This window comes from Leucopleurus acutus, assembly GCF_964270905.1.
Source record: "Leucopleurus acutus genome assembly, chromosome: 12".
NCBI classification, from domain to species: domain Eukaryota; kingdom Metazoa; phylum Chordata; class Mammalia; order Artiodactyla; family Delphinidae; genus Leucopleurus; species Leucopleurus acutus.
In genome coordinates this window covers 48,095,389-48,121,807 of record NC_139154.1, presented here as the reverse complement: position 1 = coordinate 48,121,807, position 26,419 = coordinate 48,095,389, and the positions used below count along the sequence as shown (strand labels likewise).

Below are 26,419 nucleotides of genomic sequence, written 5' to 3'. Positions count from 1 at the left end.
CTGCAGACTGTGGTAGGCCCCCACAAAATGTCACTGTCCTAATCCCTGGAACATGTGAATATGGTACCTTAAGTGGCAAAAGAGGCTTTGCAGATTAATTAAGTTAAGGATTTTGTGATGGGAAGATTAGTCTGGATTATCCAGGTGGCCCTAACATAATCACAGGGGTCCTTATAAGGGGGAAGGGAGGGGTAAGAGAGAAGATGTGATGATGGCAGCCAAGGTCGGAGTGATGCAGGGCCACAAGCCAAGGAATGCAGGCAGCCTCTAGAAGCTGGAAAAGGCGAGGAAAGGATCTTCTCCTAGAGCCTCCAGAAGGAACACAGCCTTGCCAACACCTTGATTTTTAACCCACTGCATTGGTCTCCTAGGGCTGCTGTAGCAAATTGCCACACACTGGATGGCTTAAATGAACAGAAATTTATTCTCTCACTGTTCTGGAGGTCAGAAGTCCAAAATCAAGGTGTCAGCTGGGCTGCGCTCCCTTTGCAGGCTCTAGGGGGAATCTGTTCTTTGCCTTTTCTAGTTTCTGGTGGCTCCAGGCATTCCTTGGCTTGTGACCACATCACTCCAATCTCTGCCTCTGTGGTCACACTGTCTCCTCCTCTTCTCTCCCAAAACTCCCTCCATCTCTCACTTATAAGGATACCTATGACTGAATCTAGGGCCCACCCAGATAATCCAGGGTAAGCACCCCCTTTCAAGATTCTCAATCACACCTTTTGTCGTATAAGGTAATATTCACAGGTTTTGAGGATTAGGGCTTGGGGAGACAACGTTTGGCCCACTATACCTATTTCAGACCCCCAGAACTGTAAGATAATAGATTTACATTGTTCTAAGCAACTACGTTCATGGTAATCTGTTATAGCAGCAATAGGAAACTAATACACAGACTGATCATATCTCCTCTCACTTGGATTCTCTAAGCTGAGGAGTCCCTCTTTGTTCTCCTACTCTGTGGATATGGCTCTGGGTTATGCTGGTTGTTCTGTGACCTTGGCACTGGCCTAGGCCAGACCTGAGGTGGTGGAGCCTACCTCTGCCATGTTACCTCTACGAGGATGGCTTCACCTACTCAGATCCACACTGTCAGAACATGGAGAAATGAGATGTACAGAAGAGAACCTAGAACTAGAATACTGTGAAACATCTCCTGAGCTGGGAGGATGGCCCAGGTGGGATTCGGACTGACTCTGAGGAAGAGCCAACATCCTTCCCCAAAGGGAAGAAAAGAGTTTCAACAGCACATATCCTAACCTCCCTCAGGGCTGAAGCACATCTATCTAAATGGTACTAAGCAGCTGATAACTAGGCTGGGGAAGGAAGAATTCAGAAACTGGGAATGTCCCTTCTACTCCTTCAGTGTTTCAGTGAATTTAGGCAATTCAGCTAGCAATCCTGACACATTTAGACATCTGTAGGTAAGTCTAGCTGAGGCAGAGTTTTATTCTGCTTAAACAAGTCACTGGCCCTATGTTTCAGCTTCTTCACTAGCACAGTGAAAGCATCTTCCAGGGATGAATTCAAAACAAAGTTCCCTGACGTTATTTCAGTGTCTTGGAAATAGTGCTACTGGGGACAAAACCAAATACGATGTTACCTGGGACAATGGAAAGTGCTTTCCACGTGTATCTTGCACTGGTTCTTGAACATGACTACTGGAGACATTGTAAGTGGACAGGATCTTAACGTAATTAAAAACTGGAAGAAAATGTAGCAATGCATTCACTGTAGCAAACAACAGTGGTGGCAACAGGTTTTGTGAATGGAGGGGCTTGGGGCTGGTAATCTGGTGGGAAGAGGGAGACAGAAGAGAGTCTTGAAACTGTGTTTGCAGAACCACACACATTTGTATTTGGACTATAGGTTCACCTGGGTGGCTCCGCAAGGGGGCAGTACTAAAGCCCACCATGGCCACCCCTTGATGCCACTATTGTTGGAGTGGTGGAATTACAATGGCTTTAATTTCCTTGTTTACTTTTTTCTATCTTTTCCATTTTTTCTATAAATGAAAAATAGTAGGATCTCATGTTTTTAGAAAGAAATAATAAACACGTTAGAGTATATATGCAGAAAAAAAGCTGGAATAGTCAACAAAATTGTGGCACTGATTTCTCCTTGGGGGACAAGGTTATGGAAGACTTCTACTTTCTACATTAAGCATTTCTGTAATGTTTTAATTTTAAAATATTGTAAAGGCAATTTTGACTTACATTTGTTATCCAAAAAAGGCTTTTTTGATGACTACTATACACTAAAGGCATTAGTTAAACGCACATCGCTCTAAGAAATTTTTCTGAAATATGGGCTAGGTGATAGTGATTTTTGAGAATAATTTTTTTTTTTTAATTCATAGGAAAGCTAATGTATGGATACAAATTAGGACGCACGGATTATTAGGGTGAGAATGAGACAAGTGATACAAAAATTCTCAAGGGTGTTGTTCAGAGGAATGACAGGACTTGGCAGGTCTCTGAAGAATCCTTTTCCAAACCCTAAATCTCCAACAGGGGGAAAAGGACCAGAGGTGAGAGGCGGCTGCTGCAGTAAAGGCTTCTCGGTCCTTTCTCTTAGCTCGCCTCCTGCCCTCAACCACCAAGGGCGGCTCAGGTGCCTGAGATAGCTTCCTAAGGAAGCCAATTGGCAGCCTCTCGGGAGAGACTTTTAGAAGAGGCTGTCGATGCCAGAAGACCAAACAGTTCTAGGAGCTCTAAAACATCTAGTTATTATCCCCTCGTCCCTCCCAAAGAGGTCATCTGCTCCAGGCAGGAAGGAACATGATTTCCACAGAACAGCTAGATGCTGCCAGCACTATCTGAGCTCAGATGATGAACTCTGAAGATGAAGCAGCAAATCGGACCTCCTTACGTCCTCCCGACAGGGCCTCAGGGCCTCGGAAACAAAGTCCTCTCCAGTTACGATCTTTAGCACATCCCAGAACAGGTCTGGGCCAAGGCAGTGCCTGGCTGGGTCTTGCTAATGGAGCCTTCCAGGCCATGGGGAGTCCTCTGGGCTACAGTCAGAGGCCTGTCACGTCTGGGAAGGCGCAGGGTACTGATTCTACGTGTTGTGAGGCTGGCTAGGTTCGGAAAGACGCCTCAAGAAGCAGGTAAGTTCTCTGGAAGCTGGGGGGCGGGGTGAGGGCGCTACAGGAGGGAGAGGAGCTCTGGAGTCTATCCTGGGAACCCAGGGGACTCCTGGGTCATGGGCTGGTTGCCCATACCCAGGAGAGTGGGAAATGGGCCCTTGGGAGAGCTTACACTAGGCAAGTCGCCTTTGTCTTTATGTGAGCACAGATTACGTGGAGGGTTTGGTCTCTGAACGTCCTGTCTCTCTGTTACTGGAAAGGTACCTCTGCCCAAGTGAGGCCTTGCTGAATAGGGTGGTGGTATCTGTCCTCTTCTTCCCTTCTCCCTCTCAGGGGAGCTGGTTTGGCCTTCCCGGTTTCCGGTGCGACTCCTTGCTAACGTGGAGACCGAGAGGTCCAAGAGCCGCTCCTTCTGTTACTTTTGTCCAGTAGGGACGAACGTGAGGGCTCTTGGTTTATTATTGCAGCCACTATCTAGTCACTCCTAGGAACTGCCTCACAGAACTAAGGACTGACAGCAACAAAGTACCCCTCAGAAATCCACTCGTTCAGCAATTATCTGTTGAGCCTCCACAATTTCTAGGTCTCATATGGATGAGTCAGTCAGTCTTGATCCTTGATTCATGAAGCCTGTTACCTAGTGAAATAGGTAAGTAGTAATAAAATCATACAAATAACTATGTAATTATAATCTCATTAAGTGCTGTATAGTAAACATGTACGACTAGGGTGTTTTGAAAGCAATGGCTTTCTGCCTCTTAGTGAAAGATACATTTTATATTCAATCCAATAGATACACAAACACGCACACCCAGACATAGATAATAAAACAAAAGTTCCATTAAACAATTCTTACTCTTACTATGAGTGATGCCCTCTGATATTTTCTGGTCTTTTCATTTGTTTGTTTTTTTTTTTTTTTGGCTGTACTGCGTTGCTTGTGGGATCCCCGCCCAGGGATTGAACCTGTGCCCCCTGCAGTGGAAGCACGGAGTCCTAACCACTGGACCACCAGGGAATTCCCTGGTCTTTTCATTTAGAAAATGCTGGTTACAACCCAATAAATTGGTCTCACAACCAATTAGTGGTTGTCATCTACCATTTGAAAAACCCTGTCATGGGGTCCCCAACCTAGAGTGGAGTGAGGATGGAGGTTACAGAACACTTTCCCCTAGGGAAGGACATTTAGGACAAGACACAGTGAGGTTACGGAGACTCGGCCCAAAAAGGCCAGGAAAGAATGCTCCAGACAGAGGGAACAGCATATGCAAAGACCCCTCATTTAATAGAAAAGGAAAGTGGGGATCAAGGAAGAGATGTGCCTTGTTCAAGGTCGTGTAACTCTAAGCCCAAGTCTCCTAACTCCGAGTTCAAGGTTCTTAAGCGTACTGCAGCCTATTAGCTGTAGTCTTCCTCTTCATTTTGCTACTGATGGGCCAAGGGCTAATTATTCAGACCTAGGCTGACTAGGAGGCAAGAGAAAGGAGCACCGGCAGGGGGCTATGTTTACAAAGGGCCCGTTTAATTCTCCATGCAAAACAATGCACCTTAGCGCCTACCCCACCTGGCTTGAGGCCTGCACTGGCGAGCTGTTTGTTCCTTCCTGGTAGGGACTGGCTGGGAGCCGTACTCCTGCTTAGTCCTGGCTTTAATGAAACACCATTTACAAAATGTCCAGGCAAGGTTTAGACTCAGCTGAAGGCCCTGGAAAGGAGGCAGGGCGCTGGCCCTGGCTTTTCCACGTCCCTGTGTTGGTGTTGGCACTCCCTTTCCATGTGTTTCCACCTTGCTCAGTTCCCTGCTTGGCCCCTGTGACTGCTATGCATGGTCAGCTGTGTAAAGGGCTTTAGTTGTGCGGTATGATGGTAATGTGAATATGGCAAGTGGAATAGAGGCCACAACCAAGGGTGTCAGTCAGAGTCAGGGTCAAAGTGGATGATCTAGGAGGACATGAGAAGGAGACCGGTCACAGGAGGCAAGGGCCTCAGGCCAAGTTTCAAAACAGGCAAGAGAGAAACAGAGCTGCTATATACAGTTGTACAGTTTGTACACTGCACAAAGCACCCAGGGAGGGGATGAGTGAGGCTGAAACGGAACCCACAGTCCACTCACAAAACTGCGTCCCTGGCAAGGGGCTGTATCTGCCTGGAGGAAGAACCTTCACGGACAGAGGCCAGAGAGGAATGGCTCGGTAGGGCTCCCAGGCAGAGTCGGAAGCAGCCAGGCCCACACAACAGTGCATCGAAAATATGACTGCCGAGCCTAGGGAAGGTCAGCCTGCTCAGGCTTTAAACACTAAAACCATGTGGGTGGATAAGGGCTGGTGGTTGGGTGCCACTCCGCAGCGACAAGCTGTGACCACAGGAGCAATGGCTGAAACCAAAGACACCTCATGGTGCAAGCCCCTTATCAAGCCGGACTCTGTGAAGCTCCTCCACCTTCGTTTCTCCTCCATCAACCCCAGAGGTAATCCTGCCACACCCTGGAAGCACAGCGCTACACCAGAGATTTTAGCTACAAAAATGTTGCTAGTAATACGTGCCCATATGTTAAGGGAAGAAACAACAACAACAACAAACAACAACAAAAACACCCCCAAACATTCTACAAAGGTGAATAATTAAAAGCAAAAACAGCCTCTTAAAATTAAAATCTTCCTCTGTCAGAAACCTCCTCACGGCTCATCACTCACCTTCCAACCCCCCTTTCTGTTCTCACTGGAGCCTGTAATTACTTTCCCCCTCATTCTGCTGACAACCAGTGCCTGTCTTAGATTTGCAGTGCTTCCTTCCACCTCCGACCTTAGGGCCGGCTGCTTCACTGCCATCTCAAACTCTGCCTCCCCAGAAACCTTGCCCCGAGCATGCTAAGCGCCCCCCATCCTCGTGCTGCCCCACCTACTGCTGCTTCTCCAGGCTAGAGGGCTTCAGAGACTTAGCCCTTAGGAATTCACGGGCCCAACTCAGCCCTCGCCCTTGCACAACAAGACTTTCATTCACCTCTCAAACGCCCAGGCTCATTTCTCACAGTGGTTAATTCAGACCTTCAGGACCTCGCCCCCGACCTCAGCAAGCAGCCTTGGCTCTGTCTCACTAAGGAAAAGGTCTTTTATTAGTAGGAACTCCAGTTATCTCCCCTGGACTTCACCCTGCAAGTCAGGGGTACAAAGAGCTATACACTCTCCTCCTATCAGTCTCAGAGGAAGGGAGTCCTTCCCTCTCCTGCAAAGTTATCCCTTCCCTGGTGTTCTCAAGATCATTCCTATTTGCTCGCTTTCTCTCTTGTATGTGGATTATTTTCCTCAAATAACTCCTTTTCCTTTCCACCATCACACATGCTCATGTCTCCTTATTTTCAGAAATTATTCCAAGTCAATACTAAACTCTTACTCTGATTGTAAGTTGGTTGGATCACCATGGAGAACAATGTGTAATAAGGCCATTAAAACAACAACAATATGGAAACAATCTAAGTGTCCATCAGTGGATGAACGGATAAAGAAACTGTGGTATATATACAGAACGGAATATTATTCATCCAAAGAAAAGAAGGGAATCCTGCCATCTACAACACGGATTGACCTTGAGGGCATTATGCTAAAGGAAGTAAATTGGACAGAGAAAGACAAATACTGTATTATCTCGCTTATATGTGAAATCTAAAAACACTGAACTCATAGACACAGAGAACGGATCGGTGGTTGCCAGAGGTCGGGGTGGGGGTGAGGGAACTGGGTGAACGTGGTCAAAAGGCACAAACTTCCGGTTATAAAATAAATAAGTCCTGGGGAATATAATGTATAGCATGGTGACTATAGTTAATGATACCGTATTATGTATTTGAAAGTCGCTAAGAGAGCAGATCTTAAAAGATCATAACAAAAATAATTGTAACTATGTATGGTGATGTAGGTGAACTAGACTTATCATGGTGATCTTTTTGCAGTGTATACAAATATTGAATCGTTATTTGCACACCTGAAACCCATATAATGTTATATGTCAATTATATCTCAATTTAAAAAAACCTAACATGGTTTGTACCATTTGCCTCAGTAACTCTGCTTTATAGGATATACCTCTGAAGAAATAACCCAAAAAGGAAAAAAAAGGAATTTGTACAGTGATGTTCAGAGCAGAGATACTTACGCTTGCAAAATATTGGAAATACCCTAATTGCCCAATAATAGATCGATGGTTAAGCACATTTTGGTATCACTGTAATGGAATACCACAGAGGGAAGGGGATGTTTGCAGCGACAAATCAATGGATTATGCTGATATAGAGAAATCTGTAGACGAAGCACACTTCCATACACAGAAACTACATAAACAAAAACTACATGCTTACTAAAATTTTATATATGTTTGATGATAAGGGACAGAATTGTAACAAAAAAAGTTTGATCCCGCTGCTTCTTCTGGTTACTACTTTTCTCCCCTTCCCTGTTGCCGTTCTCTGGTGACTATCTATTGCCTCTACTTGCTCTGTACCCAGTTCCCTGCTTAACGCTACCCAATCTGGCTTCCATCTCCAGCGTTTCACTGGAGTGACACCCTTGCCATGATTTCCTTCTGGATGAATCCTTGAGTCTAGTTAAACCAGCAGCACTGAAGCTCTCTTCCCTTGCTCTGAAACCTCCTACTTCCCCACATTGCTTCACTTTTTTTCTAATTATGGACAATTCTCAAAGCTTACTACTTGGGGCTCTGGTCTTTGTGCTCTGTACCCAAGACCCCTGGAGAAACCCCCTTTCAGGGAAGCCATCGCTCCTGTGTTGTTGACTCTCACACCCATAGCTCCATCCAACCTCATCCTCAGCTTCTGGGCTTTTGTGATCACTCCACTTGGATGTCTCCAATTGTCATCTTTAGTTCTCCATGCCTAAACCAAAACTTATCTCCAAACTGTCTCTTCAACTTCCTAATTTCTGACTAATGTTCCCAATGTTGTGCAAACTCTCACAGCCTCAGTCTGGTAAAGGTGACCTACTTATGGTCCTTGGCCAGTCACTCCTTCCAAGACGTGGCACCTTGCCTCGTGGAAAGCCCTCTCTGGTGTCCTGTCTACTCAAAGCCTTCTCATCTTCAGGACAAGCTCAGGGTCTGCTTCCTTTGTGAAGTCTTTTCTGATTACTCCAGTTCACAATGATTATCTTCCTCTCGGAGCCCTTTTTGAATTTAGACGCTGTAGTGCTAGTGACTCACAATATGCTGTTCTTTTCATTTCTTTTGCCTGAACTCTCCTACTCACCTGTCCTCTGTGCTACCCTGCATACCCAGCTCCGATATGCTTCCCTCTCTGAAGGCTTCCCCAGCTCTTACACGCTCAGGGTCACTCTTCTGCCTGGGTTACCAAAGCACCCTTTCCCATCACTGCTGGCGTTCCCACCCCATTGTGTGATAGCGATTTATATAATTTTGTGTCCAATTCTCCTGCCAGAATGTTAGCTGAGTTCCTTAAGGGCAGAGACCATGGCTTATACCACAAAGGAGCACAGATGTATTATCAATGCCCAGTGTCGTCATGCACGCTAATCATTCCACACATCCACCTTAGCTTCCAAACCAGACTGAAGTTTCTCATGGACAGGGGTTGAATCTCATTTTTTTATACCCCATAATGACTCAGAATACAAAACAGAAAGGACTCGGAGAGATCTTATTGAGAGTATACTTAGAATAAGGCCTTAAGAAGACAATATGCAAATTTATATGAATAACCTATAAACCTGGAAACTATACTATCTGGGGAATACAAATGTTATCAACTCTCAAAACACTGTACCTTGCTATTTTAGGGCCAGCATAACACATCTCTGTACTTAGCAGTGGTCCTGTCACTTAAAGGTGTTAATAGGATGCCCAAACTGGGAGCTTTCAGCGGTGAACTCTACCCATCTAAAATCAGGACAGATCACAGACTGAATCAGAGACCCTGATAAGTGGCAATAATCTGCAGGGACGGGAGTGGGGGCTGACGGCTGTCTGCCAAGAGTCTGGTGCTGCAGAAAAGTCTAGCTACACAGTGCATGTTACACCACCGGAGATAAGCCTTCAGCGAGACACTCCCCATATGGGAAGGGATATTTAATTTCATCCAGTGGTCCAAGGCCTGCCCCTTTCACATGGCACAACACACAGCAGTTCCACTATGATCCTGCTGACTCAGAGCAGCTGAGATTTCATTTCTTACCAGGCAGGAAACACCATTTAAATTACCAGGTGACCTGGACAACACCCTCAAGAGAAGATGAATGCTTCTCCCACAGTCGCTCTTTCCAGGTGGTGGAGTGTCCCCAGCGAGCCACACCCAAAGACATGTTCACTAATAATCCCAGGTGGCAGGGTAGGCCTCCACCCTGTCTGGGACAGGTGTCTGGGGAGTCAGAACCACTTGGAAGAAGAGGCAGACCCTGCTTAGAAAACATTTACATAGCAGCACAGGCCGAGCTGTGTGATAAACCACATGGTTCCTCAGCTCTACGTCCCGCTGCTCAGAGGTGGGCCGACACCACCACTGGTAGAGGGCAGGTATCAGCCCACTGGACAGGCCACAGAGATGATGCACAGTGTGTGCGTGGATGGGAAAATGAACGAGAGGACAGCAGCGCCCGGGCCAGCCCCTCCCATCACAGTCAGCAGCTCCAGGGACCCGCCCAGCCCATCCCCGCAGTGGGCTTCTGCTGCCAGGTGGCCACCCAACCTTCTCCACCCACGCCTGGAAGAAAAAGGGCCTCTGAGCTGACGGCGGAACAGAATATGGCCAGGGCAAAGGGAGGAAGGAGGCTGCTGCAGGCCTGGGTGGAGTCTTTCAAAACAGATAGTTCAGATAGGTGCACAACCGCCAAAACAAGGGAGAAAGCCTCAAATAAGGCCCCTGAGACATGGGGGAACCAGGACACCAGAGAATCTGCAAAGACATGGGGAGAAAAAGTCCACCCAAATGGAGCCCTGTGGTACACGGGGTTTTACTGAAATCTGATAAATCTAAACAGCAAAAGTTAAGAGCAAAGAAGACTATATTGTAAGACACTTTCTTTTCATAATTTTTTTTACATCTCATTTGAGTCAAGAGAGACTACTTCATTTGGACGGTTGGAATTGAGTTTCTAGACTACGGTTTTAAGTCACACACCCACACAGTAACACTCCGGGCACACTCTCTCTCAAAGAAGAAATGAAGTACTATCTAAAGGAACACCTTTGAGAAGTGTTTACCTTGAATCATGACCATAGTGAAACAAAATAATAAAAGATTAAATACCTTGAGATTTTCTTAGCAATTGCTCTACTACATGGAAACTATACATCGCTGGTTTAAAAATTTTGTAATGAAAGTTATAGCTGTTTAATGCAGAAAAGTTTGGAACACACTGAAAAGCACTCAGAAAGAACAGTAATCTCGTTACGTAAAGATAATCACTTATGGTTTTGGCACATGCCCTTCTAGTACCTTTCCATATATTTTAAAATAAAGTTGGTATCATTCTTGCCACACAATTTTGCATCCTTTTTTCATTGATTATATCAAAAGTTTCTGATATCAAAAAATAGTCTACAAGATTTTTGATGCCTGTGCAGTATTTCATCTAGGTGAACTGACCAATGCCTAATTATTGATCCTTTTGGTTGTTTTAACTATTTGCTGTTATTAATAATGATTATAGTTAATAATGTTGCATTAATAAAAATCACTGTGTAGGTATTTTTATATACATCTCTGATTTTCGCAACACTCCTAGAACAGCAGTCTCTGATCTAAACATATGCTCCTTTTAACGTTTTTGATACACCCTGTCAGAACTACTTGGGCAAATTTGAAGCCATGCTTCTTGCTCAGTTATTTTAAACATATCACACAACGGGTATGTATCGCCTATATACAAGAAATAGTTTCAGGAAAAAAATCATTTTACGTGGAGTCACAACATTTAGATAGGCCAAATCTTTATTTACTTCAGGCAAATAATGTGTCCAGAGCTCAAAACACCGATGTAACGTTATACCCGTTTAGGAAAGTTGGTAGGGCACGATGCTAGTGAGAACAAGATATTGGACTTAGGCCAGTATTAGCCAGTTAACTCTACACAGAGGAAAAACCATCCTTGGCCACAGGAAGCCTCACCAACCTTGGCCAACTGTCGCCCAAATCTGTACTCTTGGCCAAAGGGAACACTGCGTGATGGAATGTGGATTACTCATCATAACCCATCCTAACGCTTGGTTAAGCAAGTCAAAGCACGTGTCCAATGATAGGTGTGTCATCTTTCTATAATAAACAGGACACCTGGCTAGGAAACACAACTGACCAACTTAGGAGAAAATTAAAGCTCAATCATACTTAATAATTTTGTCAGTTTATCAGTGATTCCTAGGGGAAGCAGTTAATAAATCACTGTGGGAAAGTTGTGCTCTATCAGCCCGATCTGATCTAAAATGCGGCTACCATAACAGAGTAGGTCAGCATTTCAGCTGGGTGCCATTATACTTCAAGCCCTCTTCATGCTAAGTAAGGGGCACAGATTTTTCATAAAGGTCATCTGGTCAGATGCCATTTTCATCAATAGCTGAAAATTAAAATAGCTTATTAGAATAACAATGATTACTTCAACTGTTCAAGAGAAGGAAGGGACAATTCTCAAGAAGGGAATGAAGAGACTAGGAAGAGGTGGTGAGGTAGGAGGTCAGTGAAGTATCCTGGGCTGCCAGGAAGCAGCCACTTTGGAGGGTCCTGTCCTTACCTACAAGCCTGGTTTGGTGCCAACTGGCTTGGCCTGTTTGAAGGAAGCAGTCTAACCCCATCTGCCCCAAGCACTGACGGCTCCAAGTAAAGGCAACTGCTTCTTGCTCAGCAAAAGGTACTTACTGAAAAACAACCACTACCAGCTCTATTGGTCTTCATTAAATTACAAAAGCACACATGCTTCTTACAACAATTCACAGATAGAATTATATATGAAAAAAAGGAGTTCTCCTTTGAGTGTCCTTTTCACTCCTCCATACTCAAATTCCACTTCCCAGAGGTTAAAACTATTGTGATTAAATTTTCAGTCCTAAGATGCCTATCTATGAGTATTTTCTTTCCAAATGAAATTTTTAGGAACTTAAATTCATTTGTGTCCCACCTGAATGGCTTGCCCGGGCTCCCTAATTACGTGGCAGTCTCCGCCTTGACTCCATCTGGAACCGTTGCCACCCCAAATGCCCTCCCTTTACCTCTCCTCACTAGCAAGGAGGTTTCCCTCCTAAGGCAGATAGCTCCTCTCCTGGGCCCTCCAGATCTCCCAGATGCAGAGCTGATCTGAGCAGTCACCAATTAAAGCTACACCTCTAATAGTAGAGGAACTGAATGAAGGCCTTGCGAGCTTGACTCACGAGGGAGAGCTCAGCAGCTTTTCCATTTCAAATTAAGATCACTCCCCAGACTGGCCTCCCCAGCGGAGGACTAACCGCCACCATGACATACACAAACGCACGAAGTCTCTGCTCTCCCAGTCAACTGCTCCCGCCCTGCCAGCCTTTCAGATAACCAGGTCAGCTGAATACATGGAGACAAAGGGGCAGTTCATATACTCCTATTTTGGCAGTTGAAATAACGCTGCAAGTGCCAGGTCTTCACAGGATAAATCCCTCTGTGCATGTCAAACACACCGAGAGGCCTGCTGGGAGATGGGGGTTGCTGAATTGGGGGGCCAAGATGGACTTAGGTCATGATAAAATTTGGAAAGCATTATTTTTTATTTTATAGTTTAGTAATATAAATTAATGGTTGCTATCTCTTATTAAGCAGGTACTCTACACACTTCCTTTCATTTAATCCTGTAAAACAGATGGGTAGGGCTTCCCTGGTGGCGCAGTGGTTGAGAGTCTGCCTGCCGATGCTGGGGACACGGGTTCGTGCCCCGGTCCGGGAGGATCCCACATGCCGCGGAGTGGCTAGGCCCGTGAGCCATGGCTGCTGAGCCTGCGCGTCCGGAGCCTGTGCTCCGCAACGGGAGAGGCCACAACAGTGAGAGGCCCACATACCGCAAAAAAAAAACAAAACAAAACAAAACAGATGGGTATCATTTCAGGCTTGCAGATGAGAAAACTGGCACTCAGGTTCCATAACTCACCCAAGGCCACATGGTCAGGAAGTGGTGGGACTGGGATTTGAATGCAGGTTTGTCTGCTTCCAGAGGCCAGACCACCTCCCTTTCTCAAGGATAGGGGTTAGAAATCTCTATGGCTTCCAGGAACCACAGAAGGTTACATTCTGGGAGCTGGAAGATAATCCAGTTTGCTCCTCCTCTCGGCCCCCTTTCGGCTCTCTCCACCTTGCTTCCTGGAATACAGCAGTAGCCTCACAGATAAGTTGCGAAGACTTCAAACACCCACCTTCGCGTTTGCTTTACGTTAGATGATGCAAATTTAAGAAAGGAAAAACTTCCTTGAAGTTGAAATGCACTGCACTGCACTGTGGGGAAAAAATATTTTTGAGATGGCAAGACAGTGTGACACTCAATTTCACCTGGCTTTGCAATCAGACAAAAAACAAGCCCTTGTCTACGGGGCTAATTACAGACTACTAAATTATTTTTTATTAAAACCCTCTAGAATATTAAATATGAGGGATGAGGTAACATGGTATTGTAGAATAGCCCTAGACTGGCAATCTGGGTTCTAATCCTGACTCAGCCACTAATAACTACCAACATTAATTTGCATGGTGTGCACAGCTGACAAAATGTTTTCACATACTTTATACATTAGTTGGGTGACCTCAGGCAAGTCACTAACTCTTGGTGTCTCATACTGAAATCTGGAAATGAGAACACTGAGCCATCTGAAGTCCTCTCCACTTCTAACATCCTATGGGGGAGAGGACATGTGCCTTAGGATCTTTACAAATATGTCTGTGAACAAATCAGATGCATTTTGGTTCAGAAAAATTACATTTTCTGCTCAGCTTCTGAAAGATGTTACTTGGCTAAATTCAGGTACAGCTCATACGATGTTTGCTGCCAGCTAGTTGGCTCTGCTTCTGGAGGGTACCATATGAAGGCCTTGGGATGGATTCCCACATAGGAACTTTCCTCTCTTCAATAGCCAACTGCCATGCCTAACTGCAGTCAATCATCTTACATACACGACCCCACAGAGTAGGCTGGCTTAGGGCAAGGACTTAAGGAAATCCGTCCTCACAATGCATGCGCTCTCAGGATCATCACATCCCCAGGAATATTATAAATATCATTCTCAGTTCTAAGACACGCAAATCCCTCCTTCAAATCTTGCCGCTTCCTGGCTATTTTAATGTTCCTGAAATTAGGAGGCACCGTAGACTCAACATGTATATTTTGATCTGGTAGTGTTAAATGAGTTTACCTAAAAGCTGCTGGTAAATTGCTGGTGTGTCTTAGAATCAAGGAAATATAGTGCTACAAAACTACAACATAGATCACATAGATTTAGGTCTAATTTGGTTCAAATCATGTCCCTCTCCCTGATCTTAACAATTACACTCAGTAACAACTGGATAGGCAACGTATGAGACACAGGTATTAGTCCTGTTTCCCAACAGCAGCAGTTTAAAAGGCATTCCATCATTATCTCATAAAATACAGGTATGGATTTTAAAGGCAAATTAACCTATATAAAAACCACTGTGATGATCTGGAAATGTCCTATCCCACAGTAAACTGTAAAGGGGACATTTTACTCACACCCTCCTGATCTATCTAGCCTTGACACAATTTTCTTGCTTCTTAATTCACAACCCTCCACCCCAGTAATATCGCTGATTCCCAAAATACACTCAACTCAGGAGGAGCAGCTCTCCAGCACAGCTGTCTGCTCCTGCCCTGCTCGGGTATTTCGGTGAGCTATGCAACACAGAGAGGACCACACAGAAGGAATGTAACTCTCAGGCCCCACAGTTCCCATCGCCCCGCAGGCAGGTGCATCCCACCAAACCCCAGACTGGCATTCGAAACAGAAGAAACTGCACTGCTGCATGGGGGCAGTAGTTTTCCTGAACTTCATCTCTATGTTTAAAACTAGGGCGACAGCCGTCTTTGCTACTGTAAACTAATCTGATGGGCATGGGGGCGGGGAGTGGCTCTGAGGAGGCTGCCAATAGGCCATGATTGAGCAAAGTCAAGGCGCAAAATCGTTATTTCTCACCATTTGCAAGCCAGAAACTCCAAATTTGTGGGTTCTTCACCATGATTTTTAGAACTGAACCATCTACGCCTTTTGCACCCTAAAGTAAAAAAACCCAAAGCCTCTTCTACAGTTTAACTGGGTGATATTTATACACATTTTCTAAGAGTACACTGAGATCTGCAAGCAAAAAAAAAAAAAAAAAAAAGAATCAAAGGAAGTTGGCAATGAGTACACAGTAGTTAGGAGCCCTCGAGTTGAGACAGCTTCTGGCTGTGCGCACCAACTCTAACTTCAGCTCCATTTCTTCCGAAAAAAGAAAACAGTTTGGGATCCTGCTCTATTCCAAGATCAGGGAATGCACGATGGGCAGGTGGATGGGTAGCAAACATAACCCAGGGAATTGTTCAAATATGCTAGAACCCCTATCAGGTGACAGTCCCCACAGAGACACAGCTGCAGGAAACAGGGGCTGCAAGCCTCAGCCCTACACCAGAGAGAAACCTCAGTTCTCCTCCTCCTTCTCCGCTCTGCACATGTTATGTTAAAACTCACTCTTGCCCAGTTGGTTACCACTTGGAATTTACAGGTATCAGAGATCACAACCCTTCAATATACAAACAGTAAGCATTTGCTACGGGTATCAGGCCTGTTTCCAAACCTCCCATTATATCCATGTTGTACTACGGGGGGGCGGCGGGGGGGAAGGGAAGGGGGCGGGGGGGGGGTTGGAAAGCATGTTAAAGAGTACTGCAAGATGCTTATTCACAACAACGCACTGGAAGCGCAGGAACTTCAGCTCCCAAACGCAACCTTTTCTTCCCCTCCCTCCACTCTCTCTAGTCCCTCTCCACAGCGCCCGCCAAAGCCAGAGCTCAGCCCACTAGAAGGCCACCGTGCACTAGAGAGTGCTCACTAAGCAGTAGCTGATCATGATGATGGGGCGGAACGCTTCCCAGCAAATCTACTCGGAAAGCCCCACAAGCTCTTAGCAGCCAGCTAGTACTGTCCAGACCTGCCTCCCCACGCCAGCCGGGGCAGGAGCGTGTGGGTAGGAAACCTGAGGCCCCAACGTTTGGGCAGGCACAACGTCCCCCCTCCCCCCAGTCTCCCCTCGCTCTCTCCCTTGTCACTCTTTTCCTGGCATATCACTGGGGAAAACCCGAGAGGCCGGAGATGTCAGGCCCAAGAGGAGTAAGGAGAAGGGACAAGGGCGAACGGGGGGCAGTTTTTCGGGGAAAAGTCTGTCCAGAGCAGAGGTGCGGTAGCGCCGCATCCAGCGGGAAAGAAGCCCCAAGGTGGGTCTGTGGGGAGAGAAGGGGAGGGGGAGTGGCTCGGGGAGGCCTGACGGCTGAGGCCGCGGGGAGCCCGGGAGAGAGGGGTGGAGGAAGGGAGGCGGGCGTGGGGGAGACGCAGTTGGGGGGCGGGTGCGCGGGTCGGGAGGCGAGGGGGGCAACTCGGTTCCCCTCCCCCAGCTCGGGCCCGGGCCTCCCGCTGACTCAGCCCCACGGCGTCGGTCGCCTCGGCCTGGACTCACAGTGCGCGAGATGGCTCCGGCGGAGGCGGCGGGGGAGGGGACAGGCGGCGGGGGCGCTGCGGCTGAGGCTGCGGCTCCGGCCGGCGGCTCTGGGGCGGAGGGTCCTAACAGAGGCCGCCGCGGTCTCCGGCTTCAACGCACAGAGACTGCGGGGGAAGAGAGCACTGCGCAGGCGCGATGCGGCCACCGCTGTCAGTCCGAGCGGGGCGGGGCCAGGGCACCAGCCGTCTCCAAGGCAACTGGTTGGAGAGGGAAGGACAGCCCCTACTTCCACCTTGTGTTAGCAACTGCGATGGGAGGTGGGGACGACGAGAACAGTCCCTCTAAGTTGCCATAGCAACAAGGAGAGGACACCGCCTCATAAATTTACGGCGGTATCGAGGGAACGCTCTTACCTTGTCTCCATGGCAACTGGAAACAGCCCCTTCCTCTTTCCTTAGCAACGGGGTAACAATTCCTCCACCCTGATCACAGAAAGAACAACCATTTACACCTGATTCCATAGTAGCCAGATGACGGATTCTTTTTTTTTTAAACATCTTTATTGCTTTACAATGGTGTGTTAGTTTCTGCTTTATAACAAAGTGAACCAACTATACATATACATATATCCCCATATTTCCTCCCTCTAGATGACGGATTCTTATCTGTCTCACGGCTACTGCAAAGGAGAAAGGGGAGAATATTTCTTCTTTTTTAGCAACAGGAGACAGCTAAGGCTGGGCTTTCTCTCCTCTCTTGGTTTATGGCTTTCAATCGCAGCCTGTTACTCTAATCCCCAAATTCAATTTTCCTCTGCCTGTGTTAAGCACTCCTTTTTGTCTCCTGCCAAAAAGTCTATACCTTTACCTCTAAATGGAGCTAACAAAGTCTTCTATACACATGTCACGAATTTTTATCAACCTTATTGTCTCTGTCCCAATGCGTTTGTAAACGATACCTGTTTCTTCATCTTGCCCACTAGCTAGTTTAAATTCTACCCCCTCATAACTAGCTCCCTCCTTGATATGTTCATTGGTGTTCCCAAATTCCCTGTTCTAGGTCAGCTTTTATGGATCTCCCCAGTTCTTCTAGATTCCTCTTCTTCCTGTCCACACCTACTGTCCTTGTCCTCCAGTACTCCACCCAGGGTTCCACTATGCTCACCACTTCATGATTTCTTTAGCTTGGTTCTCTTTGTGCAAACTACTTCTGGGTCTCCTTCCCTCAGCCCTGACTCCCGTGGATATCTTAAGGTCACCTCTGTACCCATCTTGTACATACCTCCTTTTGTATACCTCCATACACATCTTACAGTATTGTCCTTGGTTTGCATGTGTCTCTTCAATCAGACTACATGCCCCTTGTAGGCAGGAATTCTGTCTTATTCATCTGCTCCCTCAGCATCTAGCACTCAATATGAAACATAGTACAGTTCCAATAAGTGCTTATGGAACTGGATCAAGTGAAGACAAAGATTTTCTTCAAAGAGTCTTCAAAGAAGTATCTTCTTTGACTCCAAAGAAATAAGTGAAAGGAGTCAAAGGTTAAAAATTTTTTTTGTTCATCCTCACTTTCTCTGACCTAACTGCCTCAGAGTCTCCACTAATATTTTCCATATGATCTTTGCACATATTTAATCTTTAAGTACCACAGACACTATTACACCTCTCCCACTCACTTAGCTCTCCATCTTAATGCCAAAACTCTAGTCATCTATTAATTTAGACTCTGGCATTCTCTATTTCCTGACTCCTCACCTGTAGCTAGTCTCCCTTCTACACTGTCCCTAATGTTTCCACTAAATAAATTTTCTCACAAGTTACTGACCTCTTCAATGATTCCTGTCACCCTCTATAATCAGTACAAGCTCTTCATGCCTTACTCTTCTACCATCTCCTAACCCAGCTCAGATCCAGCGCTCTTGGTGAACATCACTGGATTCTGCTGGGCTTGTAGACATGCTGCATTCTCTTTGAATGACTCAGAAGTAAGAATTCGTAGGCTAGCATTCTTTTCTGAGTCTCCCTGTATAGCTCCCAGAGATTCCACCCCAGGACTATGGGTGTCAAAGCACTCTGACTGAGCCCATTTTCTCAGGAGAGAAGGAGAAGGCAGCTGACTACAAATAGAGTAAGAAAAGAGAGGGACACAGCATATGCTGAGTCAAGGCTGTCTCCACCCATCCAAGGCAGTTCTCAGAAAGGAGAGGGTTTCCTGTAGAGGATAATTCCCGGAGCAAATCAAGGGGTTAGGACAGTAAAAATGCAGGCTACACTTTTCCTAGCTACAGAGTTGGAGAACTGAAGCTGTTCCTAACTGTATCTATAGGGTGTCTGGGTGTCACAAGGACAAGGGAAAATTTTCAGACTCAGTTTATTTTGCTTCTCCATTCTGAAGTTCCAGCACATCTCCATGGTTGTAGGTGTGGACTTGGATGGTAGCTGGCATCAGAGGTAGCTGGCTGGTCCTGAGTAATCCCGAGAAGAGACTATGGTCTTTGTAGCCCCACCCATTTGTCACACATGGGATAAAGGACCATTCTACAAAGAGTTTCTGTACACCCTTCATCCAGATTCTCCACATGTTAACATTTTACCGTGTGTCAGTTATCTATTGCTGCAAAACAAATCACTTCAATTTAGTGGTTTAAAACAATAACCATTTCATTATCTCTGTTTCTGTGGGATGGGAATTCAGGAAGAGCTCCGCAGGGTGGTTCTGACTCAGGGTTTCTCAAGTGGTTACAGTCAGATGGTGGCTGGAGCTTAAAAACAGCAGGGGGCTAACTAGACAACCCTCTCTCTTCATATTGTCTCAGAGCTAGCTTTCTCACTACATGGTGGCTTTGGGACAGTTGGAATACTTATATGGTAGTTGAAGGTTTCAACAAGGGTGAATATAATAGTAAGAGAAAAGCTGCGTCTTTTTTTTTTTAAGATTTTTTTTGATGTGGACCATTTTTTGATGTGGACCATTTTTAAACTCTCTATTGAATTTGTTACAATATTGCTTCTGTTTTTTGTTTTGGTTTTTTGGCGGCGAGACACGTGGGATCTTAACTCCCCGACCAGGGATTGAAACCCACGCCCCTTCCACTGGAAGGTGAAGTCTTAACCACTGGACCACCAGGGAAGTCCCTGCATTTCTTTTTATAACCTTGCCTCAGACATCACTTCTACCATATCCTATTGGTTGAACAACATCACAAAGTCTACCTAATATCAAAGGAAGGGAACACAGGCCACACCTCTCAAAGGGAGCAGTGTCCAAGTCACGTAATAAGAGCATGGATGAGAGATATTGTTGAATCATCTTTGGAAAATGCTATCTGCAACACCCTACCACCTAATGACAAGAACTCACATGCCACTCAATGCAAAATACACTCATCCCCTCCCTCAAGACCCCCAGGTCTCAATCCATGACAGCACCAACTTGAAGTCCAGGATCTCAACATCTAACTCGGGGCCCAGTGTGGATATGGCTTTTCAGGCCCTGTTCCTTGGATATAACTCCTTGAGTACCAGTCCTCTTGATCTGAAGACCTGTGAAGTAAAGAGACACATCATCTGCCTTATATATACCCAGCATACACTAGAGGCACAGGCATAGGATAATTTCTATGGACGTTATCATTTCGAAAAGGAGAAAAAAAAGGCACACACAGCAGTTACTAGTTCATAGCGTTTCTGAAATCCAATGGGCACACCTTGCCAGTTCCTGGTTTAGGGTTCAGACCCACTCCCATTTATTTATTTATATCAGTGTTGACAGGGATTTTTCCCCCAGTGGGTTATAATCCTTTCTTCTTATTATTTGTTTTGATGTTCAATGGCCACAGATTTGGCCACAGATTTGGCCAGTGGAAGAAATGTTCAATGGCCACAGATTTGGCCCCTGTGTCCTTTGGATTTGTCCCCATCATCCTTTGAACCTTCCCTTGCTTTCTGGTAAAAGATGTTCCCGGCTCATCTTGTACTTTCCCTACCTCAGCCCTGGAATTGGCCATTCGCCAGGAAGTGATGAGTCCTCTTGACTTCTTGACATTCCTTTTTCCATTCTCCCTTGCTTTCTAAATCTGCCCTTAACCATCCCGGAGATTCCCATCTCATTTCTCTCTCCTCCCTCTATACATACATTCCTGAGTGGCCTCAGGTATTCCCATGACTTCTGAATCTCCATCCCAATCAGCTCTTCCAACTGTCAGACCTGTATATGTAATTGCCCTCTAGATATCTCCAACCCTATGTCCCACAGGCACCTCAAACTCAATAGGCTTAAATTAAACTTATTTACCCTTCCCCCCTCACAAACCTAACTTTCCTATATTCCCTATTATTGTTAATGACATCAGTATCCAAGAAAAACTTGAGGGTGATCCTAACCCACATCTTCTCCCCAACTCCTTATACCAGAACAGTTTTCCAACACTATCAATTCCATTTTTAAATAGCTCTCAGGTCTGTTCTCCTTCTTTATCTCCATCACCTTTACCATCTCTTGCCTGGGTTATTGCAGAGCCCCCCACCTGGTCTCTCTTCCTCTAGTCTCTCCCACTTCTGACCCATCCTCAACACCAGCTAGGATGCTCTTTCTAGAAGATAAATCTTATCAACATAACTCCTCTGCCTAAGTCCCTATGGCTGCCCTTCTCAAACTGGCTGAAACAACTTCTGGGCATGGGGGAGTCATGTAAGGAAACAGAGTGAGGAGCTATAAAATAGTTATATCTTCCTCAAGCTTCAATTTTATTTAGAGATTCAGGAAAATATTTAAAAATATTTTTTAAAAACCCAGACATGTGATGAAGTAGAATGCAAGAATCACATGATTTTAAAGACAAGACGTTTAGAGAGTTTGAACTCAAGATACCTCCAGGCCTGAACTCTCCACACTGCCTTTTGGGGTACTTTAGTGGAATGTTTGAGACACACTGGCTTGAAGGATAAAAGTTCAGACTCTTTCACATGGTAGAGAAGCTCTGCTCTAATCTGGCCCCTACTAACCATTTCCACTTCACCTTCCACTCCTGTTATGCCCCCAGCCTCATTACCTCTCACCATATATGTCAGCCACAAAGAGGAAGCACTTGTGGTTGGCCAAGAAACCTGTTCTGTTTCACAGCTGAGCCACCGTTACGGGGTTCACCCTGCTTGGAGTCCCCCTTTCCCCTCATTCTGCAAACTCCCACTCATTCTCCAAGACCAGCTTTAGTGTCATTTCCTCTGTGACACTGTCAGGGACCTCCTCCAGACAGTTGACACGTTCTCTTTGGTACCAGGTACGTTCTTTTCACGGCCTCACATCGCCTTGTGTTACGATACCACGCTTATTCACACCTCTCCCCACCCGAGGTCCTTACTCTCAGAGACCATATCTTATTTACCTTTGTACGCTTAGCACCTCACATGGGATTGAAAATAGCCAAGCAAGTTAAAAACAACTTGACCTTTTGTGCTTTGCCCAGGGTGACTGGGGAAGCCAAGTGGTTGAGGGAGTCTGAGAGAGTGGGTCAACTCTGGCTGACAGGGGGTTAGACTTTAGATGGGCACTTGCAGGGCTGCCCTAGCTGCGAGGTGAGGGCAGAGAGGAGCTGCAGTGCTGGTCACTGTTACTGACAGTGTTCGTTATTCATTTGAAACTAGCTAAAAGTGGAACAGGACACTCAAATAGGACTGATTCCCACATATAGGAACCCTTGACATGGTTTTAAACTTTACAAGGGACCCATGGAAACAGTATGTAATTTTGCTGAGGAATAACTTTTAATCCCAAGACTTGAAGCAGGTGACCTTATCTAGAGAGCGAATCTAACACCATCACCCCCACTCCCGCTGGAGCTGCACAAGCCTTGGGTCCAATATTTCCTCTTTTATGTGACCTTGGACCTTGGTTTTTCTCATTTGTTGTTGTGATGGTTAAGTGAGATAATGTATGAAAAATGACTGGCAGTGCCTGACACACAGTAAATACCCAATAACTGGTAACTATCAATAGTAACCAAATTCTTATTAAGGTCAAGAGGTCACTTGATTCTCCCCCTCAGTTATACCCTGATACATTATATAGGAGGAAATATGTAAATTTAGGATTTGCAAAGGTCTTAAGACAAACCTCCTGTAAACATTAATTACCTACTGTATCCAGCTTGAATAGCACCTTTAGACCAGTGGCTTAGATTGCAAGATGCTACCTTGCTTTTGGTGGAAAATGCCCACCATGATAAGCAGGTGGGTGATAAAGGCTTGGATTAACTTGGATGAGTCTGAGGTGGCCTCCAGGCCCCAGGACTTTTTTTTTTTTTTATTGGCATATAGTTGATTTACAATGTTGTGTTAGTTTCAGGTGTACAATAAAGTGACTCAGTTATATGTATGCGTATATCCACCCTTTTTTAGATGTTTTTTCCATATAGGCCATTACAGAGTATTGAGTAGAGCTCTCTGTGCTATACAGTCCTTATTAGTTATCTATTTTATATACAATAGTGTGTATATGCCAATCCCAATCTTCCAATTTATCCCTCCCCCCCTTACCCCCTGGTAACCATAAGTTTGTTTTCTACATCTGTAACTCTATTTCTGTTTTGTAGATAAGTCACTGGAACCCTTTTTTTGATTCCACATATAAGTGATATCCTATGATATTTCTCTTTCTCTGACTTACTTCACTCAGGATGACAATCTCTAGGTCCATCCATGTTGCTGCAAATGGCATTATTTCATTCTTTTTAATGGCTGAGTAATATTCCATTGTATAGATGTAGCACATCTTCTTTATCCATTCCTCTGTTGATGGATATTTATGTTGCTTCCCCAGGGTGACAGGGGAAGCCAAGTGGTTGAGGGAGTCTGAGAGAGTGGGTCGACTCTGGCTGACAGGGGGCTAGACTTTAGATGGGCACTTGCAGGGCTGCCCTAGCTGTGAGGTGAGGGCAGAGAGGAGCTGCTGTGCTGGGCAGAGAGGAGCTGGGCAGAGAGGAGCTGCAGTGCTTCCACGTCCTGGCTATTGTAAATAGTGCTGCAATGAACATTGGGGTGCATGTATCTCCCAAGACTCTTCTCTTTCACCTGCCCCAGCTTTTGCATCAGCATCCACTGTTTCTGCAGCTCAGTGGACACAAATCGTGCTTCTCTTCATAGCGATCCCCACCTCAAATGTCAAGGGCCAATTCACACAAAGACAGCATTAAACAGAGGTCAAGGCAAGGTTTGGGAGCTACGTGGACTTGAGTTGAAATACTAAATCTATCACTCCCTAACTCTACGGCAAGCTATTTAACTCAGTTTCTTCATCTGTAAAGTAGGGATAATAATAGTAAAAACCTCAGAGACTTAAGAATTAGGTGGGATCTTGTTTATCACGTGCTTAGGACAATGCTTGGCATGCTGTGGGCATTCAGTAAACAGTATCAGTTGTTACTTTTATTTAAAAACTGAAGTGTTACATTCTTTATAGAGACCTTCTCAAAGCAGGTAAAGCTCTTTGCTACTCTGGCACTTTTATTTGTCTCTCTCTCACAGTATTTCTTGTTTACAAAGGGGAAATTAGCATTTATTTAGCTGCTACTATAGCCAGGCATGAAATACGTACCATTTCCTATAACCTCCCTGGTCACCTCCTGAGGTTGGTATCATTCCCATTTTCACAATAAACAGTAGAGGTCCAGAGAGGTTAAGTAAAGTCACACAGCTAGTGCACGTCAGGAGCCAGGTCGGAACCTAAAGCCAACACCAAACCCCAAACTTCCACTATCCCATGCTTCCTATGCCTTCTGTACTACAATTATTTCTCAATATGTACTTTCCCCAAACTAATCTCTAAATGCAGAAGCTGCACTTGATTCATTTTTGTAGTATCTAACACATGCTTGCAGATATTCCATAAGCACGCATTACATGGAAGATGTAAAACTCATGAACGTAAACCTAGAGTTGCCACGTGAATGTAAGATGCCTAGTTAAATTTGAATTTCAGGTAAACAACAAATAATTTTTCAGTATAAGTATGCCACAGACACTATTTGAGACATATCTACACTAAAAATTTCTAAAAATTACTTGTTATCTGAAAGTCAGATTTAACTGAGCATCCTGTATTTTTGTTAAATCTTGCAACTTTAGCTTAGACATTGGCCTTGAAAGGGACAACTTCCCCAGGGGTTCTCCTGGTAGCAGAAGGGCTGCTATGTCCCCGCACTCACACTCAAGGTTGCCCTTATCCCAAGCTGCTCTGGGGGCTGGGACTGAGGCCATGGCGACCTGAACATATTGGCCTTTCTTGGGCCTTACCAGTTCACCTAGGTTAGGTCAGCTTTGGCACCTTAAGCCAAAGAAGCAGGCACTGATAAGCTTAAAGCGCCACCTGGAGGCCTTTATGGGTAGTACTGTGGCCAGGGGCCATCTCATGGACCCAGGACTTTGGGGAACAGCGAAAGGCTGCACAAGGCAGAAAGAGGATAGAAGAGGAGGCCAGCCCAACAGTGGAAAGGGGCAGGGGAAGATATACCTTCCTGGCATTTTCAGTGTACAGCTGCTGCTCTGCACCGCCCCCCCACCAGGAACTGAAGGCGCTCACTCTCCAAAGGAGGTCATTTCTCAGGGCTTTACTTCTCCAGGGCCCTCTGCCCCTCAGGCTGTTCCTTGCAGTCTCCAGGGAGTCATTGTGGGTTAAGACACACGGGAATAAAGACGCAGACCTACTAGAGAATGGACTTGAGGATATGGGGAGGGGGAAGGGTAAGCTGTGACAAAGTGAGAGAGTGGCATGGACATATATACACTACCAAACGTAAAATAGATAGCTAGTGGGAAGCAGCCGCATAGCACAGGGAGATCAGCTCGGTGGTCTGTGACCACCTAGAGGGGTGGGATAGGGAGGGTGGGAGGGAGACGGAAGAGGGAGGAGATATGGGGATATATGTATATGTATAGCTGATTCACTTTGTTATAAAGCAGAAACTAATACACCATTGTAAAGCAATTATACTCCAATAAAGATGTTAAAAAATAAATAAAAATAATTTGGACCAAAAAAAAAAAAAAAGCACCAGAACCTCCATTCTGGAGGCTTGGTGCCACATTTCAGGATGAGTGGCATGAAAACAATGCCACGGACCGACAGCTGACAGAAGGGGAGCTGTTTGCTTAGAGCAGTGGTTCCCAAAGTTTGGTTCTCAGCGCACCTGAACTTGTAGAAATGTTTGGCCCACAGCAGACCTACTGAGTCAGAAGCTCTTGGGGCGGGGCCCCGTGAGCTGTGTTTAAGTAAGCACTCCAGGTGATTCTGAGGCAAAGCCAGAGTTTGAGAACTACTGGCTTAGAGGAAACCTGAGTGGCGTGGGCAGGACGGAGCCCACTATGAAGTGCACATATGGGAAGAGCTGTTACATGAATGGGGTGGCCATTTGCTCTGTGCTCCTCCAGAGGGAACAGCTATAGGGCACATGGGCATGAGGTGCAGAGAGGCAGAATTCCGTTTCAATTAGGGAAGTAATATTGAACAAACAGAGCTCTGGGGGAGTGGGATAGTATGCCTGGGGAAGGCGCTTCTCTGTCACTGGACTAAATGTCCTGGATCCTGAGGGCTAGACGATCTGTCAGGGATGTGGTAGAAATTTCTGCAGAGGTTAAATTAGATGTGTGTAAGGAAGCCCCAAACTCA

General features: G+C 45.7%; 1 protein-coding gene across 2 annotated transcripts in view; it reads right to left on the bottom strand.

The window, feature by feature from the left end:
• Positions 1-16,866, bottom strand: part of MAPRE3 (microtubule associated protein RP/EB family member 3) — a 47,702-nt gene extending 30,836 nt beyond the window's left edge. For both annotated transcript variants that reach the window (XM_082851569.1, XM_082851570.1), the window contains exon 1: positions 16,775-16,866. The gene's annotated coding sequence lies outside the window, so the exon portion shown is untranslated. The remainder of the gene's footprint in view (positions 1-16,774) is intronic.
• Between the last annotated feature and the right edge of the window lie 9,553 nt (positions 16,867-26,419).